This window comes from Euprymna scolopes, chromosome 41 (genome assembly GCF_053919585.1).
Source record: "Euprymna scolopes isolate OS-2025 chromosome 41, ASM5391958v1, whole genome shotgun sequence".
Lineage (NCBI taxonomy): Eukaryota > Metazoa > Mollusca > Cephalopoda > Sepiida > Sepiolidae > Euprymna > Euprymna scolopes.
In genome coordinates this window covers 56,846,791-56,867,893 of record NC_136522.1, presented here as the reverse complement: position 1 = coordinate 56,867,893, position 21,103 = coordinate 56,846,791, and the positions used below count along the sequence as shown (strand labels likewise).

The following is a 21,103-nucleotide window of genomic DNA, read 5'->3' as shown; positions in this document are numbered from 1 at the left end:
CCGTCCGCCTTAGTGTATAATGTGCTATGTAAATTTAATTGTAATTTAATCTTCTGGGTGTGAAAGGTTGTTATCACTGCGCACAACGCTCTAAAAGAATATAATTGTGAATTACTTTTATCCAATCAGGTCTCAATTAATCAGAATGTTACCATTCTTGATAAAACTAAATGGTTAAATTCGAAATTCCGCGCAGGCTTTAAAGTTCAAGTGTTCGAGGGGGAAAAAATGAAAGTTTTCTTCGAAGAAACGTCAGGAAGAACACGGTATTTCATTAAAAAATAAGATATTAAACTTTTGCACTGTACTAATATATTAATTACGTTATCAATGGAGTTATTTTTTTCGTTATAATTATCACTATTTTCAAATGAAAACAATTGCAGTACGCATGCCCCCTCCAGGAGTGCAGTGAACGAAGCATAAAAATGATTAAATTTGCCCCCTCCCCCAAGAAGCCCCAAAATTCCATAGTCGATGTCAAATCCTGGTGAAAATGAACATATGGTGCATTTTTAGGTCTTAACATCTGTAAATTTGAGTTCTTCACTATGAAAAAAAAATGACTGTCCTGCATTCCCCCCCCCCATTTAGCCCCCAGGAGTTCCCAAGGCCATAACATATTTACATCCGAGTTCAACATTATGCAATACTGCTAAATAGACAGGTACAGAGCACTTTGGACAAATATGGTAAAAAGATTTCCCCAAAATGGAAGTTTTTTTTTTTTATTAGTCCTAAAAGAGACCCTGGCACACAACAGTCATCGTGAAGTATAGACATAATTATATAGAAATTGGATAGTTACAACTTTTAAGAAAGCTTTATAAAATCCAAGTTACCAATTTTTTATTTTGTATATATATATAAATATATATATATATATATATATTTAAAACAAGTCTCAATTTTAGGCGTTTTTAACCCGAAAGGCACTCTTAGTGGGGCAAATTCTGAGTATTCCAGGAAAATCCATTCTGTTCCGATTTTATTCATATCCTGTTTAATGTTTGTGCAAAAATTCCAAGGCGTAGTAATTGAAAAGTTTGGACATACTAACTGGCAAGGGATGAATTTACAGGTCCACCCTCCTACCGGGGGAGCAAAGAGATACACTTTCACAAGTTTTATTTTAATAAAAGGAAGAATCGCTGTTTTGTACACTAATGTAACTTGAAGGAGTTTTCCGTTCACAGAAAATAGTTTATCACTTTGATATTAATCTAAAAAAATATAGAACAGACACTGGGGCTTTATAAAAATGCATTGCCATATAATCGTAAGTGATTATTTATTCAAAGAGAGGCTGGAAATGAATGGAGATGGTGGATAAAACAGGTTGCGAACGGATAACAAATGGCTGATTGGAAATAACGCAGTTGAAAATGATTTTACTTAGGGAAAAAAAAGAATTAGAACTGACATAAATCTGTATATGTAAAGGGCAAAATCTTTGAACGCAAGCAATAAATCCTGACCAGTTTACACCTTGGTCCTTCGGACAAAAAATATCACAAGATTGGCCAAAAACATTCATTACTTTACTCTAACTTCCGCAGTTTTGTGCAAGAGGGTGTCGTTTTTAGCGTCGAAGTTCTTGTAAAGTCATCATCTACTTTCAATAAACTACGTTAAATTTACACGCTCTACACAACATCGACTAAGACCTTACGTCTTTTCACATGCTTTTCCTCCTTTGGATAAGGGTTCAAGCCTGTCTGCCTACTACCACTTTTTTCTCGCTAATTTAGTTACTCTTAACCTCCCAACCTCCGGGCAAGGGCGGGGACCTCGCAATATTTTTACACCTCTATCCATCTGAGCAATCTACTGTTTGGCCATTCATCCTACCCCCCTCCGCTACTATCACTTGTTTTTAACCTTTTCCCTGCCCGGGACTCGTACCTATATTCCTTACTACATGACTTCCCCACATCCGGGCAACGCAAATATAATTATAAAGTAGAAAAAAACAAAACATTAAGAGACCCGGGTTAAAGACATAATCCAAATTTACCATGAATGCACGAAAAATGGTATTGAGTATGCATGCATCCGGTATTCAAGTTTAGTGCTATTATTCGGTATACGGGACACAGAAAAAAAATAGGAAACAAACATTGTATTTTCTGTCTTAACATGGATACAAATATTGCAGTGATACTGTAATAAATTGAATGAAAACTCTTTTAAATCGTTAAATAATTTTAAATATTTCAAAATGTCTTTTCTACCAATAAACAAAAACTTTATATATAATTTTTTCTTTTTTTAAGCCAAAAACAATGCGGAGGAAGACCGGAAAAGATTAAGCAAAAAAGAAAAACAGATGTAGACGAGTATGGTTTAATAGAGGAGTGTCTAACCTTTATTTGGCTATCATTCTACACTTCAATGTATAATTATTTATTACCAAGTTGCTGGAATGTCCGGTGTCTGTAAAGTCCGTGGGTGGTGTGGAACTCTGATTAATTTCGAGAGAAAGGTACCTCTTTTTCAAAATAGAAGAAAAAAGTGGATTCAAGATGGCGGAGAGAGCGTGGCAGTCCTGCAGAAGGACTTTATTTTACTTATATATTTATTATATTATTTCTGTTGTAAGCTTCGGTTATATATTTATGTATTTATATATTTTATTTTATATAATATTGCATAATTAATTGTTACTGTTTTTTTTTGTTCACGTTTCTCCGGTGCTGTTGTTGAAGCTGTTATTTATTTGTGTTCTGTTTTTAGTTGTTGTGTTTTAATGTTTTTATTTCGTTTTACCTTTTATGTATCTGTATTCGTGTGTTGAAGGTGATAATACTCAGTTATAATATGATACTTATGATTCTGTCTATGTTACGTGTATAAGCGCTTATTTATATATATTTTTTATTGTAGTGACGACTAAATTATTGTCTAAAGGGGATAATTCTATCGGATTATTTTTTTATTAGGGTTACATATATATTTTATTTTATTGTTTTGTGTTCTATCTTGTTATGGGTAACTGTTTTATTAATTTTTTTTATATACTTCAATTTATATATGTGCATTTTTTGTATTCGTATATTTTCTATTTTATTTAATTTTTTTTTTTTTTTTTTTTTTTTTTTTTTTTTTTAGAATTTGTATTGTCGTTGCTCTGGTTCGCTTGTAATGGTGGGGGTCAAAGGATAAAAGGAGAGCTCAGTTCTAGTCTGTTATTCAAGGAGGGTTTGTGTTTAGAGATAAGATTCTGCAATTCTAAGGTTTCCAACGTTTCTGACTGAGGCGAGGATATAAACGCGAATATTATGTTTAGTGCTGTTGCATGAGATTGTTTGTGGAATGATGAAATTCTGGTGTTTATGTTCTTTAATGCGTTGGTCTAGTGGTACTCCCTATGTATGATTTGTTGCCTTTCGTGCATTGCAGGTAATAGACCACGTGGGCGCGCAAGCATTTGACTGTATATTTGATGGGACAGTTTGATAGGGAGCAAGCGTCGGGTGTATGTGATGGACGTTTCCGGGTTAGGTACTGTCTTAAGGTGGTGCCGGTGTGGATAAGTTGTATGTCTAGCTTCTCGTGGTGTATGGCTCTGCGGATAGCAGTGGAGATTCTATCATTGAAGGTGTTAGAGAGAGAGAGAGAGAGAGATGTTGGCGTTTTCCGTTGAGTGAGGATAAGGTGGAATTAGGAGAGCCGTTTACGGAGAGTGTGTGTAGGAGATTGTTAGTGTGCAGACCTTGGTTGGTTATATTGGTACACTTGTTGCGTATGCGTGTAATTTCTGCGTGGGCATAGCTCATTTTGTCTTTGAGGGGTAAGGCGGATCTAAAGTGAACATGTATGTATGTATGTAACTTTTATTATTTCACACAGACCATATATATATATATATATATATATATACACACACAATTAGACTACACTGTCCATAATCTGTTGGTGCTAGATGTTATAGTTAGCAAGTGAATAAGAGTTCAGCTATATCTTTTGTAAATAAATTGCATTCAGCATCCCTATGACAATGTGGTAAGTTCTTTTTAAATATATAGAAAAGTGTTTTTTTTATATTAATACACACACAAAAAAATAAAATTGTCGAATATATATATTGAATGAGAGAATTAAGATTTTCTTAGCCATTCTTCCATGACGCTATTCTTGGTTGTCGAATTAATGTCTGAATAAATGCCCGTTTTACCGTTTATCTGTAATATCCTTATGAGTCGAGGACACATTGCTGTTCTATGGGTATCCGACGCGAACGGACACCACACAATATCATCATACTATTTTTAGATAAACCAGATACAACCCTTTGGTCCTAGTAAGAAGACCAGAAGGTGTTTTCGCGTACGGCCCAAAAGCGAAATCATTTTTATTTGATTTTTTTTCCCCCACTGCCTTTTAGGTGATCAGATCGTATGAATGAAAAGTTGATGGCATACAACGAAAATTACTCTATGTACTAATTTAATATTCTTAGTATGTTATCAACGACTATGCTACTTAATGATGTATAATCCTTAAATCATGACATACGTCCGTACAAACGTTTAAGCTATTACTATATAGATTTAATGTTTGGCCTTAAAATAACTCCTTTTCTTTAAGTAGTGTTTGATGGAAATTATCTGTAAATGGAGTGAGTACAGAAGCAGGCGACTCGGTCGGTGCGAGGTTTTCATGGCATTCTTTACGTGGCTCATCGGAGATGCCTGAACTATTTCTCGCTAGAGCGCCAAAGACCGAGTGGCGATCTAATTTTGGCCTATACTTTTCTTTCAATACCATTACGACCCCACCTAGGATTTTCTCTTCGCCTCGTTAATCGATCTTAGATCGAGAGGACGCGAGCTGAAGCTGTGTCATCCGAGATTTCGGTTAAACTGGCGAAGAGCCGAATTTTCCATCCGTATATCAGCTCTCTGGGATATACTGCCGCTTGAGGATATCGCTGTACCAACAACTGATCAACGCAAGACAATGTTGGGCTGGTAAACTGTATTTCCGACTGTTTAAATTCGCGGGAGCCTTTCCCCCCCCCTCATCTTTCGCTCTTTTTCTCTTCTCGCACGCTATCTTTAACGACTAAACAGGCGTCTCAGATGGGTCAAAACATGTAATGTTTTCACCCAAGACAGAAAAAATGTTTATAATGATTGGAACTAAATTTAAACACTCAAAAGCTAAGTACCATGATTTATTTGTGCTCTGAACAAAAACATATTTCGAACGCGCCTCGATATTATCAAAAACCTTCGAGAGGTTTTATGTGCCTGTCCTTACTGCTTTGCGGTGATAATGATTTGAATTTAAATTTAAAACTTCGCGAACGCACTTGGGTATTAGGCAGTGTAAGGTGTCACTTTGGTTAGAACCGCCCGATCTTATTTCATTCGAATATTTAGATTATCGTTTATCGATACTTATCGATGACATTCCGAAAAAAAACTATTTAAGAACACTGACGGCTAGATAATTCACCTTATGTGAATGTTCATAACCAGTCCATCCGTTATCGCGTCCATAGGGAACGAACTCGCACACAGTTCTGTTTTAGGTAATAGTTGGGAAGAGATGACGCATCGATATGTGTATTTTGGAGACATTGATATTTTTCAATTTCCAATCCATGCGTCAACTTTTATCCGTGCCTTAAGTGATTCTTTAATAAGTTACCTGAAAATGAACCCCTCGTCCGTTTGACATTCCCTGACTTTGGGTAGGAGGTGGAAAGACACCCTCCCCTCCGACAAAAGGAGCGTGGACTTGTGATTTCACCCTTGGCCGTTCGTCTGTCCGCACTTTTCTCAATAACTAGGCCTTGACATTTTTTTTTTTTTTAAAATTTTGCACACTCATTAATCACGAGTATAAAACGTAACAGAACTGATTTTCCGGGAAAACTCAGATTGCCCTACTAGGGGTGCCTTTCGGGTTAAAATGGCTAAAATTGACACTTTTGTGCGTATTTAAAAAAAATAAAAAATAAAAATGGCTTGGATTTCTAAGACTTTTTGAAAAGTTGTAACTGATTTCTATATCTTTTTTTCAGTCTTGATGGGCCGCAGAGGCTCTTTTAGGCCAATAAAACACTCCATTTTGGGGACAAGTTTATCATAGTTGCCGTTTAATTTTCTGTGTATGTCTATTTAGCAGTTTTGCATGGTGTTGAACTCTAATTTAAACATGTTAAGGCTTTGGGGGACTAAACAGAGGGGGGCAAACGGACTTGGTCATATATTTTTTTTTTTGCATGCTAAATAGAGGAGGTGAGGCAATGCTGAAATTTATCTTTTTTTTTTTTTTTTTTTTTTAAATCTCGTTCACTGTGCACTCACGGGGGACCCTACATGCCTCAAGTATTTTGCTAACATTCATCTCTGAAATTAGCAATAACCTTGGAACAAAACCGATAGCAAATTTGTATTTACGTGTTATGCTTAGTGAAATTGACAATAACATATTCAGAGGTTAAATGTTCATAAAATCAATTTTTACATTTTAAAAGTATACAAGTCGGTAAAAACTTATACTTTTAGCGTTTTTGTAAAAATTATCTTTGAATACTTTGTATGTTCGGTTTTTGTCTTGTCTATACATGTAGCGTAGCCGTTACGTTTCAGATGGACAAATAAAACAGGAATATAAATGAACCACATCTGCATTGTTTTTTTTTCTTTTTAATAAAACATTTTTATCACCGTTACTATCGGCACCACTTCAAGTTTCTCGCTGTTACCTGTCCATTTTTGACTGACAGGTTTTTTTCCGTCCGCATGCTGGACACAGCCGGCCCATTCTTACCTTCTGGTTTTACGTCAGTCTTCTTCGACGGCGACTTTGTTTTTACTCAGAGCAGGTGGTGTATTTTTTCTTCTCGCGCACACTTCCTAATTTGCATATCCGCTTTTCTTTCGGCTACTGCTGACGCTAATATCTTCGCAATCCAGCCATACTTCACTGTTGCTGAGTCTTTCCCACGCGCTCATATACGCTGTTACATACCGCATAAACGTCAATCTAACCACCAGATTACCCAATAGAAGTCAACATCGTAAGCTGCATATAAATGAAATTATTGGTCCTATTTTATGAATGGAAAAACAAAAAAACCTTTCCTTTAGAAAGGCGCATAAACGAATAGGAGTGAAAAAAATTGTGACAATTAACAGTTCTTTTCGGTGCGAGTTTCGTTTAATTAATCGAAATGAACCGCTGCCAATGGCGTTGGGCGGCGGTCAAGTTTACGGCTGGCTTCGATATCATTGGCTTAATTCAATAATCTGTGTATATTGAAATGCGAAGTTAATTCCGGATACTTAATCAGGAGGACTTGATCCTCGTGCTTAAGACCGGAGGTTGTTTGGGCATTTTAGCAAGTTCTCGCGTCGTCACCTTGATCTGAGATTAATTACGCTTTGCTGGCTGAAACAAGTTTATGCGAATGAAGAGCAAAGGTTTAGTTCAAAAGGGAAATGGTTGGAACATGGAGGATGGTAGGGTATCCTTTAAAGAAGGGTGTGTGGAGGAAGTAAATAAAAGTTAAGAGGCGATAGAAGATGTAATAGACATAATTGTGGAACAAAAGGATTGGAAGAAAAGGCGGGTATGAAGTAAGAACAGGAGACGAAGAAGAGCAAGGCAAACGATAATGAGGGCAGAAAGCGAATAAATACAAAAATGAAATAATGCGGGGAAAGATGGAAAAGTAAAAACAAAGGTAAAAATGAACAAAAAGCGGAGGCTAAAAAAAAGACCACGGAAGACATATGTAAGGAAAGGTACGAAGAAATAAAGGAATATGGGCAAGATTTGAAACGCGAAGTTAAGAAATAGTGAGAAAAGAAATATGGAATTAGCAGGATCTGTGGAAATTCCACAACGGGCCTTATTATATATTATATATATAATATATATATATATATATATATATATATATATATATATTGGCATTCTGTGGATGTTAAACGTAAATCGAAACGCCGTGATATTATTGTAGCTCTTTTGCTAAAACTGCAAAATTATTCAACTAAGTAGCCCGGTCGTAAAATACGCTTAAATATATTTTAATTCATGGAGAGTTCGTATATATAATCATAAATTCAATTTTCTATCGATTCTTATATAATAGTTGTGATTTCAAAAAAAAAAAAAAATATCCTTGACTTGGGTTCATCGGATTGAATCGAAATATATAACTGGAGTTCCTTCCGCTATAACCGAAACCAAATCTCGTCATGAATAATCCTTGGTAAAATTATCTATTACAAGAAATGGAAGGGCATAACTATTAAACGACAATCACTCAGAAGAAAAAAGTGCGACACAAGATAAATAACAAATATTTATCTATATATTACTAGTAAGTTAGAATGAAGGACAAGAATGCAGGAAGGTAAATATTACTGAAAGTAAGATTCCAGCATTTTCATCGATTCGAATATGATTAATGATTCTGATTCTTTATAAACCTTAAAATATTAAACTATAAAATATTTATATTTTTCTTGATTCCTGTAAAAACACTTATGAAATGAGCATATTTTTCAAACGTAAATCACATTGTGGTGAGGATGATATATTTAGTTTTACTGGTAGTTTAAAATCAAATATTTGTTATTAATACCAGTAGTGAAAAAACTTTTAAATCCAATTAATAAATAAATGAATCGTTTTTAGCACCGGTGATTAGTCACAAAAATGCGCCGATGTCGATACCTCAACAAGTTCCGATTGCAATTCCAATTAAACGTCCCTTCATCTAGGAGTTGCATTTTCCTCTTGGTGCGGAGTTTGAACCCACGACACTTATTTTTAGCTGTTCATTTCGATTTATGATATATTGGTTGGACGCATAACTAAAATGTCAATTTAAAAAAAAAACACGTCTTCTCTCCACCTGTTTGGCTTTCCTCTATACTTATGAAGGCCGAAAAAGAATTGTACAAGAAAATATCATGGAACAGAAAGAATAGACAAGAGAAACGCTATGAGACACTTTGAAAATTACTTATAATAGAGGTATATGAAAAGAGGGGAAACGTACGAGTAAATATAGGATTAAAATATAGTATAGTGTAGAATGGTATTTAATGAGAGGCAAAAAGAAAACGAAATCTGGGAATAAGGAAAAGGGAAGCTTAAATTGAATTCGTTTCGCAACTACGGCAGTTGATTAACACACACGTCGAACTTCTAATCACACTGGTGCAGTTGATACACACTGTCGTCGCTCTTCTGAACATACTCCTTTTATTGTCCAAGCGTTCGTCATCAGCCAATCGGCGGCCAGAAAAGTCACGTGAGGACTGACGTCATCGCTCAATAATCTTACAAAAACCACACTATCAAAATGGCCAAAAAACAGACTAGCAATCAAACCTATCAAAACAAATTCCTAGAACTCAGGGATGAATACTCCACATACAAAACCATCTATACAGATGGCTCAAAAATAACTGGAAAAGTAGGAGCAGCAGCAAAAATGCATAATGCACACAAGCAAATCCGATTACCAGATGGTGCCTCTATATACACTGCAGAGTTACAGGCTATTAAGATGGCTCTTGAACTGGTCCAGGAGTCTAGTGAAAACAAATTCCTTATCTTCAGTGACTCCATGTCCAGCTTAATTGCATTGAAAGGAGGGAAAGTAAACCACCCATCCATCCTGGAAATTATAGAAACATACCAACACCAAATAAAGAATAATAAAACAATAGTACTAGCATGGATACCGAGTCATGTCGGCATAAGAGGAAATACAGAAGCTGACAAACTAGCTAAAGAAGCAACAAAGCTGATGCCTTCAAACAGAAAAATCCCATACACGGATAGGAAAACTAAAATAAACTACTACATAAAAACAAAATGGCAAAAACTATGGGACGAACAACTAAACAACAAACTTAAAGAAATACACCCAAATGTTGGGCAAGAGAGAACCATAATACCAATACGAAAAGTAGACACTATATTCACCAGAATCCGAATTGGTCATTCAAGACTAACACATGAATACCTTCTGAAAGCAGAAGGTATCCCTCAATGCAGAATCTGCCAACAACCACTAACCATTAAACACGTATTAATGAAATGTAAAAAAATATGAAAATATTCGTACGAAATATTTCAAGGAACAAAACCTTAAAACAATATTTGAAAAAGAAACACCTTACAAAATATTAGATTTCCTGAGAAAAATTAAACTTTTGGAACTTATTTGAAAATAAAGCAAACCACTGGCCAAAGTCTCAAATGAAGAATATTCTCTTCACCTTTTATGGCATGAAATGACCTATAGGGTTGATGTGCCGTTAAACAAAAACTTACCTACCTACCTACAAAAACCACAGCAGCCATTTTTTAATTTTTTGCCCTCCCTGTGATCCTCCCAGCAGGTAAGACAACACGCGCAGACACGTGGTCGCTTTCTTCCTTCATTCTGTTCGACTTTACAAAAATATAATGGAAATATATGAAAGTGGGGGGGGGGCGAGTAGTGGAAAATTAGGCCGAAAAAAAAAGGACGTGTGCAGATTTTTAATATGTATCTAAGTGCCCGCCCAAATTTGCCCGGAACATGACGTCATCCGGCGGATTATACTATGCGTCGTCTATGATGACATTTTAAAGGTAGGAAAGAGAACAATATTAAAAGAAATAAATAAAAAAAATAGTGATCCTAATAATCTATAAAATGTACTCTTTACGGCATAATCACGTTGACACACCGGTTCTCGCTGGATCACCGAAGTTAAGTAACGTTGCACCTGGTCAGCACCTAATGGGTGACCATTTGGAATTTCCAGGTGCTGTATGTGCTCTCCGCTTATCTCGGCATTGTTTCCAGTCGCCCTTGACTTTTCTTTGCGACTGAATTCAAACAGTGTTAGAAGTGTGGTTGGGGTTGCGCAACCTTTACCTCACAATTACACGCGCAGCTGCCTCTACAAAGGGGTATCCTTTGTCTTTCGAGGCTCGACACTCTCTCCATATTTTCAAGCTCTATCGTAACCGAAACTAAAAGTCGTAGAGCGGCGCTCGGGCCTCAAATGATTGGATTATTTTTATAAACCGTTCTTTTATGGACCGTTAGCCGGGTAAAATAGTTTTTAAGGGATCAATTGAGTCCCAATTGAAAACCATCGTTATACATTTTGTATATTCATTGTGATTAATTTTTAGTCAGTTCACATGCGTGTCACCTTGGTACAACGGTAATGACAACTGCTTCGAATGCTACAGTTGCTTTCGTCTTCAATTCTAGCTGATAACACCCAAATACTTTTAACTTTCGAAATCACGGATCTTCCAGATAAATGGACACATTTAAATATCATCTTTAAACTTATTTTAGAACCGGCTAAAGCCGGGCGTCCCCACCTCGCTAATAAAGGAGACAAAAAAAAAAACGACCTAGCGTCTAATTTCTTATGGGAAATGGAAGGAATTTATTGTAATCATTTTTTTTGTATTATTTATGTTTTAAACAAGGCCGATAACCATTAGTCATGGGCTCTCGTGTAATGAATGCGTGAATATAGGAGTGACATGAAATTTTAAAAGATAAACTAAAATGACCGAAAAATGGGCTGAAATTACTTCAATAAATAAAAAGTAAATGACTTAGAATGCCTTTAATGAACATAAGGATGAATTGAATGACCTTAAGAATGGCTTGAATACTTTAAAAAAATAACTGGAATCCTTCAAAAACAACTTGAATGATCTGAAGAATGACTTGACTTTGAGACTGACTGGTTGTAAAGTGGGTGATCATTTTACATTAAATTAATACAAAAAATGATACCCCACTTTATATCACAAAGTAAAAAAAAAAAAAAAGTACAGCATGTAAGAACAGATACTACACTTTGATCTTGGCCAAAAGGCCAAGAAAAGTTATACTTATTTGCTTCCCCATCGAGCATATTAGTCACAAGTTAAATTAAGGCTAGACAATCGAACAGAGGGGATGACATTGGAAAATATCGGCGAAAAAAGCGACCCCTCCCTGTAGGAAAGTGGCCAGTTGAGGGTGAAGAAATTAAAGTTTTTAGCCAATTCTTCGGTATTTATCGTCTGAAAGGGTCGAGCTTCAAAGCGATAGTTATTCTGTGAAAATCCGTCGCTCCTGTCGAAACTTTTAGGCAGACATGCAAACATAAATTTTTATATTGGTAACTCAAATTTTCGACCCAAACCGATAAAAAGCTTGTCCTATCTCTGAATAGACTTCATGTATGATTTCAAATGTTTAGAACAGAAATTGTCTGAGTAATTTAGTAGAGAGCAGAGGTCAAATTTTTCCAAACTTTGACCCTTAACATTTATTTTTTGGGCTCAAATCAAGTTAAGTTAGACCCATGCCAAATGAACCTATATCTAGAGTTCAATTTTATGTGCCTAAAATTAGCGGAGGACTTTGGTAGAGTTCTCAAAGGTGACCCCTTAACAACTAAACTTCAGGCCGGAAACTGATTACAAAGATTTTCTTAAATCTCAATACCCTGTATATCAATTTTCGAGTTTGTAGATTGAAAATTGAGTTATTGCGTAGGGAAATATACACACACACTTTCACTTTTATTGATATATAGATTTATTAGTAGTAAAGTTCTCGCGATTTGTGATGAAACGCGCCACATTTTCCCGGATTGCACCACAAGCTTGAATTCAGAGATAAATTATTCCAGTAATATATAAATTCCTACAGACACTAGTGTTTCATCCTTTAGGAATCATCAGTGAAGAGTGTCACGATAACAGCCGGTCGGGAGATGCGAACCATTATCAAGAAACTAACCATACGGCTAATTTTAACCGCGAGAAATATCGTTGAAATTTGAACATTTATTTTAAATGTCGAAACTACCGTCCAGAGTGTTCTAATCATGAGCAACGCATTCTAGCTTAAGTAATGGACTTTTGTTTCAAATTTAAAGTGAGCAGCAATAAGAACCAACTTCTGAAAGGGGCTGACATAATTATCGCCACAATTTTAAAATACCTACAGACACTAGTGTTTCACCATTTCGGGAATAGTCAGCGCAGGGTTTCACAATTACAGCCGATCATGAGATTCGAACCCTTCAAGGACACACGCACACACACGCACAGTTAAACAGCAGAGATGTATAATCGTTTCATCTTTCTTTTGGCTTTTAGTAAAATATATTGGAACTCAGAACTCGAAACCAGGGTCGAATACAAACAACACATGTACTCGGCCTCAGACAATAACGTCTAGTGTTACAGAAATAAAAATAAATTACCGCAAAAACCAGCTTTTACAGATATCCGTATATTCCCAACGAGTATACTGAGTATAGTAGACTGACAGAAACCCTGCTCATACCCTTTCTTTATCTTGCATATGTGTGTGTGTGCATATATATATATATATATATATATATATATATATATATATATATATATATATGCTATAAAATATATACGTCGATTAAGCTACACTGAATATTCCGCGTTTCATCCACTCTAGGACTCTTCAGGCTTATATATATGAGAGTAGATTTGTTTGAAGAATGTCATTTACAAACTCGCATTTCAAATTATCTACACTGAAACTTCATACATGAGACATTTTGACATACAGTAAAAATTGACCTTTAAATATCTGAAGGGTATAAATTGAAGAAAACAAAAATACAAGACTGCAGACGTAAAAACTGAACGGAATGTTCCAAGGACGAGGAAATATGCATTCTTAATTAAACCACGTCATTTGTTCATTGTTTTATGCGTATTGACCTGTCTCAGATGTTTAGAAAGGTGAGCTGCATTTATTTACTTGATGAAATTACTAATACATATTATGTACAATATAATAAAGAAATAATAAAAATTGATAAAAAAACATTATTCGTAATGAATTTTACTTTTTTAAATTTATCTATAAAAGTGAACGTGTCTGTCTGTCTGTCTGTCTGTGTACATTTCCCTACGCAATAACTCTGTCAATTTTTAGTCTATAGACTCGAAATTTGAAATAACGGGTACTGAGATTTGGGAAAGTCGATGTGACGAGTGTCAGCCAGAAATTTGGCTGTTAAGGGGTCAAATTTCAACGATTTGACCTGTAAGAACTCTACCAAACTCCTCCGACAATTTTGGGTCTAGACACTTGAAATTTTAGATAGTTTCCTTGAACCTGGATCTAACTTAATAAAGTGATTTGAGCCCGAAACTATACATTTTAAGGGGCCATAATAGGGGTCAAATTTTTAAAAAAATTGACGTCTATCATTGGGGTCGTGTGTTCAATTTGGATACGTTGCACTGATGATTTTTGATAGGAATAAAATGGATCTATATAAAAATTCCTGATTATTTATGATGGTTATCTATATCTATAAAAGTGAACGCGTGTGTGTCTGTTTATATACATGTCCCTACGCAATAACTCTGTCAATTTTTAGTCTACAGACTACAAAATTTGATATACAAGGTACTGAGATTTGGGAAAATCGATGTGACGGGGGGGGGTCAGCCAGAAATTTGGATGTTAAGGGGTAAAATTTCAACGATTTGACCTTTAGGAACTCTACTAAACGCCTCCGACAATTTTGGGTCTAGACACTTGAAATTTTAGATTTAGGTTCCTTGAACATGGATCTAACTTAATAAAGTGATTTGAGCCCGAAACAATAAATTTTAAGGGGTCATAATAGGGGTCAACGTTTTAAAAAATTAACACCCGAGCAACGCCGGGCACCCCTGCTAGTATTATTATAAACGAGTAGCGGTGATAAAGGGCCGGCTTTGCTTGGTGGAACAATACATTTAAATATATTAATTTCTTTTACTTTTGAAATCACGACTATAAAGTGTTCGGGTGTTATAAGCCGCAAGCAAATCTGTAGCATTCAAAGCCGATGACGCTACCAGTGTACTAAGATGACACGCTGATGAACTGATTAAAAATTAAATAAAGTAAGACGAATGTACAAAAGTATAACGATTATTTTTCAATTTTGACTCCTTTATGCCATCTTGAAAACTTATAACCGGTGAAGGATATATAAAATAACGATCCATAAAAGATAATCATTTGAGGCGCATAAAGCTACTCTTTGACTTTTAGTTTCGGAAGAGATAGTTTGAAAATATTGAGACCGACGGATACATAGCTTTTTATATATTGGATTTTATTATCCTAATTACTCATGCTTTCTCCTTTCTACTTCTTATACGTCTTTTTTTCAATATACTCCTTTTAATCTGCACTTGTTACTTCATTGTTTTTAAAATATATGAAATGTTGCTTTATTCCGAACTCGGCGTGATGTGCCCTGCTGATTATTCTGCACTGGAAACTCCTATATAACTTTCATTATGAACGCCACTTTTGTACAAGCAATATCGACTAAAAAGGTGTATAGTTACTTGTAAATTGCTGACTGAAACGAACTCCTTAATATACAGCGACGGATAGATGATGTAAAATAAATTGTATAAATAAAGAGGGGCTCTGAATGATAGTGACCATCCGTGCTCTTCAAACTGCCGGTCGTAATAAGACAGTTAAAAGGGGATTTCTAGAGCTGTAACCATTAACATTTCTTAATTTCTGGAGCAATGCATATAAATCATGTTAGGAATTTCCATTTTCCAAAATGCGTATACTCTTTTTTTTTTCTTACATATATATATATATATATATATATATATATATATATATATATGAGCAAACAGTTTGCAATGAGTTAAAAACATTTAATCTGAAAATGGAATACTAGATAAGTGGATAGTCCTCAATCCGCGGAGTTTCGAAGAAATACTCCCCTTCTCATTAGATCGTAAGAGTTAGCAAAATGCAGTATCGGATTTTGCATGCAGAAGTATTTGGTGAAACGAGTAAGTCAAATATCTTACTTGAAGAAAAAAAGTGAAGCAGAGGGAATATGGTGAAGAAAAAGGTGATTACACATGAATGGATAGTCTGGTGGAAGATAAAAATCCAGTGACGGTAAAATCCAAATGTATAACTTCATGAAAGTTAAGATATCTCTTCTTCTCTTCTCTATATAAATAAAATGAACTCATTTTTTCCCGTCTGATTTTGACATTAATAGGATTAAAAATCAAGATATTTCATGCAAATATAATATGCACAAACGGCAGAACAATATCTGAGGTGTGTTATAGGCTTATTATTTCTCAAATTTCTCGATAATCTTAGATTTCTATACTTTTTCTGCTGAGAAGTCACGGCCAAAATCGGTTAAGATCAATGGAAGTGGTAAAATATTTTCTCTCTAATAAATTCCTCCTCCCCCTGCCACCACTTAACACCGTTTGGGGATGGTTCACAAGGAACAGTTGAGAAGAAAACACCGGTTTGGCTTCGTAGTTCTTTCATGTGAAGTTATTTAAAATCACTAAACTAAGCTGCAGTGCTCTGTGGCGTAGTGGTTAGCGTGCTGGACAATTCACATTATATTTTCACGTTCGCGCCGACCTACCGTAGTCGTTTGTTTTTTTTGTTGTTTTTTTTCCTAAACAACTGGAATGGACTTTTCTTGGTGGCCGAACTGTTAACGTTGCAGATGTTTTTTTTTTTTTTTGTTTTTTCACACTTTATTTTCCTACTTTTACTCATGACTCCCGGTTTGATCCTTCCTACTTACCTACCATAACATTTTTTAAAACTCCCCCCCCGTCCCGGAAACAAACACTCGAGCAACGCCGGGTTCCCCCGCTAGTATATATATATGTATTTTCTTGTCGATTGTCGCCATAGGAGCAATAAGAACGTGTGACGAACAAGTGTTTTATGCTTTTGTCGTTAGATCCACAATATCAAGCTAACATTGATTTACACGGTTCATCACAACGAAAGGACGGGCATTCACTAAAGATAGACACTAAATTACGCACCACTTTGCGTTTGGACACAGGGAGACCTATCGAAAGGCATAGATCACCTAAAAGAACTGCTCTTTGTCACACGCTATAAATCAAGCATTAAATGTTTTATTTTTCTAGTTCTTTCCTTCGTTGGCCACACACGCATAAGGCCTCTTCTACAAAGTGCACGAAATGAATTGCAAGAATTTTTTCGTATAGCCACTTTTATTGATAGTACAAACATGAAATTCGTGTGAAATTCGCAGTAATCCCCTGTAGCTGGAATGAACTTATTGCACTGTTCCAACAATTTCTGGAATACTCCACAGATGTCCTTTTTGTTTAAGCGTTTCAGTGACCCTCGTCACAGCTCCTATCATCTCTCCAATTGTCCCATAACGACATTCTCTAAGGTTTTCCTTGAGATTAAGGAATAAACAAGGTAAGAAACTGTCTTGATGCCATCTTGGTCATGACAACGTATTCATTTCTAATCTTAAGCCCCCTTCGGACTAATTTCGCAAAACTTTAGTTCCTCCCGAATAGTTTTGTACACAGTTCCCACACTGAGATAAAACTGTGCACTTATTGTCTCTATAGATACACGACGGTCCTTATCCATGAAATTATTTATTTGGCCAATTCACTCTGGGTTCTGGCTTTACTCCTCGCAAACTCTGGACCAACCTTGAATCTCTTATGCCACTCAGAAACTGATGCTCGATTCATGCAAGATGGTCCGAAAACGGCTAGAAGCATTCCATACGTTTCTGTAGCCCTATTTCCAAGTTTAATACACATTTGTATTGCATACCGTTCTTCTAAACTATCCTCATGTCAAGATTTAATTTAATTAACAAGCTGTGGCAATCGGACTTTAATCGGTTGTATTCAAATTCTTGCTGCAGTTATTCAGTTGAACCTTTTCAATCACAAAAGATGGTTAGCAATAACATGGAAATGTAAAACTATAACATCCTGCATTTTCAAGACCTTATGACAATTGTAAATGTTTTCACAAAAAGCCTGGAAACTTATGAAAGACACCTCATAAGATGGTTAGTATACCTTTAAGTATAAATTTTGATCGATACATAGGATTATTATTTAATAAACGATAAGTGTAACTAATTCATTTGCTTCCCCATGAGAGCAAAAATAGGCCGTTTTTTTTTAATATGATGGAATATCCAGTTTCCGAGAGAAGGACACCCTGGTATAAGGCAAGTGTTAAAAATTGCCTCAGTCTAAAAATGTTTCCCTGTCACATTCTTAGGATAGAATGAACTTAGTGTTCTATCAAAACGGATACTACCGTCTGTTTGTAGTTATTTGTTTACCCACGAAAGCTAAATGTCACATCGCTGTTTATGTGGTGGAAACCAGTTTCCTAGTAAGGGATCTGAATGTTAGCAAAATAATAACTGCTTTAGTATAGAAGCGTTTTCCCTACATTAAGAACCAATTAACTTGGTGTTTATCAGAACAGATACTACACTGTATTGGTATTTATTTACTTTCAAATGAAAGCTAAATGTGACTAAATGTCATTTTTAATGTGGAGGGGGGCATATCCTAAAAAGCCGGAAGTCTGGAACAAGACAAATGTAAACATCGTTTTAGTATAGAAAGGTAAATTTTTACGTTAAATAAAAATGTGGCGTTGCTGTTTATTGACCCAGCTGCAAGTTTGAATTCATATGTGCATAGTTCCAATTCTTCCATAGTATTAATCATCATTCAACTGAGAATATATCCATATTTAAACCTGGACTTTGAGTTGTACTTTAATAGTCTACCATTTATTAAGAAACAACAAATCGAAAACGAGTGTGGATGAAGGTTATACAAACGTTTCGGTCAAAAATTCACATATGATATCGAACAAATACGAAGAGCGTTCCTCAAGTAATGCTTCCTATTTTTATTCTGCATGAATTACATTATGATGACTGAACTTATGCATTGATGGTCTGAGATGTTTATCTCTCTGATATTGACGGCATGAGACACTAAGAAACCAACCCTGTCTCATGAACGTGTGCGTAAGTAGCACCGATGTGCTATTGAATTCCTGGTAAAATTGCATTGAGTATTGTGGTATCTGTGCAAAATATATTTTCTCGTATTAATTGTACAACCCCTTTTCCAAGCTTCGTCACCTTAAAAATATTAAAATGGAGACTATACTTTTAGAAGGAACAGATTGTTTTATGTTACTGCAAAAAAAATGTTTCCTCCTTTTATATTGCTAGAAAAAAAAAACTCGCACTTGACGGAATAATATATCTACAAAAACCGCTAATCGCCGTGTATTTAATATTGTTGCAATGTAAAGGACCACCGCATGAACCACTAATCTGCTAATTGGGCAAGGGATAAAATAGCTACTATTATCTAATATGCTCCCCACTGTATACCCTTTTTTTCGCTGCTTGCTTTAAAATACCACTAAAAGAATATGCGTCGGGAACTCGTGGAAGTGGTGTTTTCTGATCATAAATACGCCCGACCAATTCGACAGAGCACAAAATATCTAATTTCGTACTCCTATACAGTACAAGCCCCGGATATGGCATTAATTGGAAACAAAATACAGTACAGTATAATAAACAAGTATATAATCAAATAACAATGTACGGCGGGCAAATACCGTAACCAGGGACGGAAAATACATTGTGATCATATACGTTTTTAGATAAAGATGCGGAATACACTCTCTAGAAGTTCTATTTTATTTTGGAGTTGCTTCACCGTAATCCGCTTGTATTTAGAATAACCTGCAGATATATAAGTAGTTTATGAGGTCATTTCGCTACTCTGCGCCATGATCTTCCGTAGCCTCTAATTTTACTCTAGCAATTGACTTTAATCTGATTATCATAATATGAATTTCAAGAAATAAAATAAAATACATTTCAGATGTCGAAAATGATGTTAAGAGCCGAACGATAAAATTGTCGTCTTAGAAAATACGACCTGATCGCATTTGTTTGACGGAAACAGTTTTTTATTCGTCGTAAACTTCCTTCTAGTTGGTCAGTTGTGTATAAATCACAAGAACAATAGGAGCTTTCTCTCATGTCCGAAAGTAATACTGTTCAACAAACATACGCCGCTCTACAACTCGTGCTCTCTACCTATCCAAGTTATTACAACAGGACCATTGCCATCACCCTCAAAATGCATCACTGGATTGCAACAAATAACAGACGGTCCCAGTGTTCTGAAAAGTTCCCGGCCACGATTATGGTCCGTGGTGCGGTTTTAATTGAGAGCCACAAATACCACCTCACATTTTCGAAGTCGACTGTAAAATCAGCAGTAAAGAGTACTTGGATGTCCTGAAGAGTGTGCCGATCCTCTAGGGCAATCTGGCGGCCGCTAGCATACCCTGGGTCTAAAGAGATCCATGCTTGACTTCAGAGTGCTTCGATTAGTACTCTTTTCTCACTGGCTCTTCTCCACCTTCGACCTGATTTAGCTGGACTACTTCGTTTGGTCATATCTCGAGAACATAACCAATACGACCTTCCAAAATACAAAGCAAGTCTGATCGCTTCCATCCGCAGAGCTCTCGGGACGCTTGTGGAAAATGCAGGCACTTTGTTCCTGAAGGCGGCGACGTTAAATAGATGCCCGCTTTATTATACTCAAGTAAACTGAAGTGATTTTGTTTTCACTAATAGTTTTAAAATAAAACAAGTGTTTTCGTTAGGGTGAAAACTTTATTGCCCCAGCTTGTATTAGCACAGCACGGCGTTATATAACATTCGTCTTAATAATACTCCTGGTGAACCAAGTGCAAACGAGATCCAAAAAATTGCACTTAAGGGAACACCGAGGATACAAAAAGAGCTCTCGGTTGGTTTAATTAGCAGCTGGGTGTGCTGCCCAATGCCCCAGCGTTACAATCGTTAAAGGAAGAAAATTAAAATTACTCCAGGGTGGAGTATCCAGTTTAGTTTTTTTTCCTAGAGGTAACATCCCCTAAAATGAGAAATCATTGCATCTATAAAAAAAAAAGTTTCGCAGAGATTGAATTGATTATTTCTGCAATCAATATTAAATTTTTCATATTAAGTTTTACTTGCAGATGCAGGGATGTGTCCTAAATAAAAATATCTTTGTAAGTTAGCTTTTCCAGCGTAAGACAAAAATGGTTTGCTTTAATTTTTGATAATTTGTTTAAAAATACATTTTCATGATTTTAACTTCTAGTTCTCTTTTTTTTACAGGTAAGATTTTT

At 35.7% G+C, this 21,103-nt stretch overlaps 1 long non-coding RNA gene and 1 pseudogene across 1 annotated transcript in view; one reads left to right on the top strand and one right to left on the bottom strand.

Annotated features, from left to right (window-relative positions):
- LOC145266526 (uncharacterized) overlaps positions 1-21,103 on the top strand; it is a 523,894-nt gene that overhangs the window by 221,600 nt on the left and 281,191 nt on the right. The window lies entirely within an intron of this gene.
- LOC145266776 (U2 spliceosomal RNA) lies at positions 11,786-11,888 on the bottom strand (annotated as a pseudogene).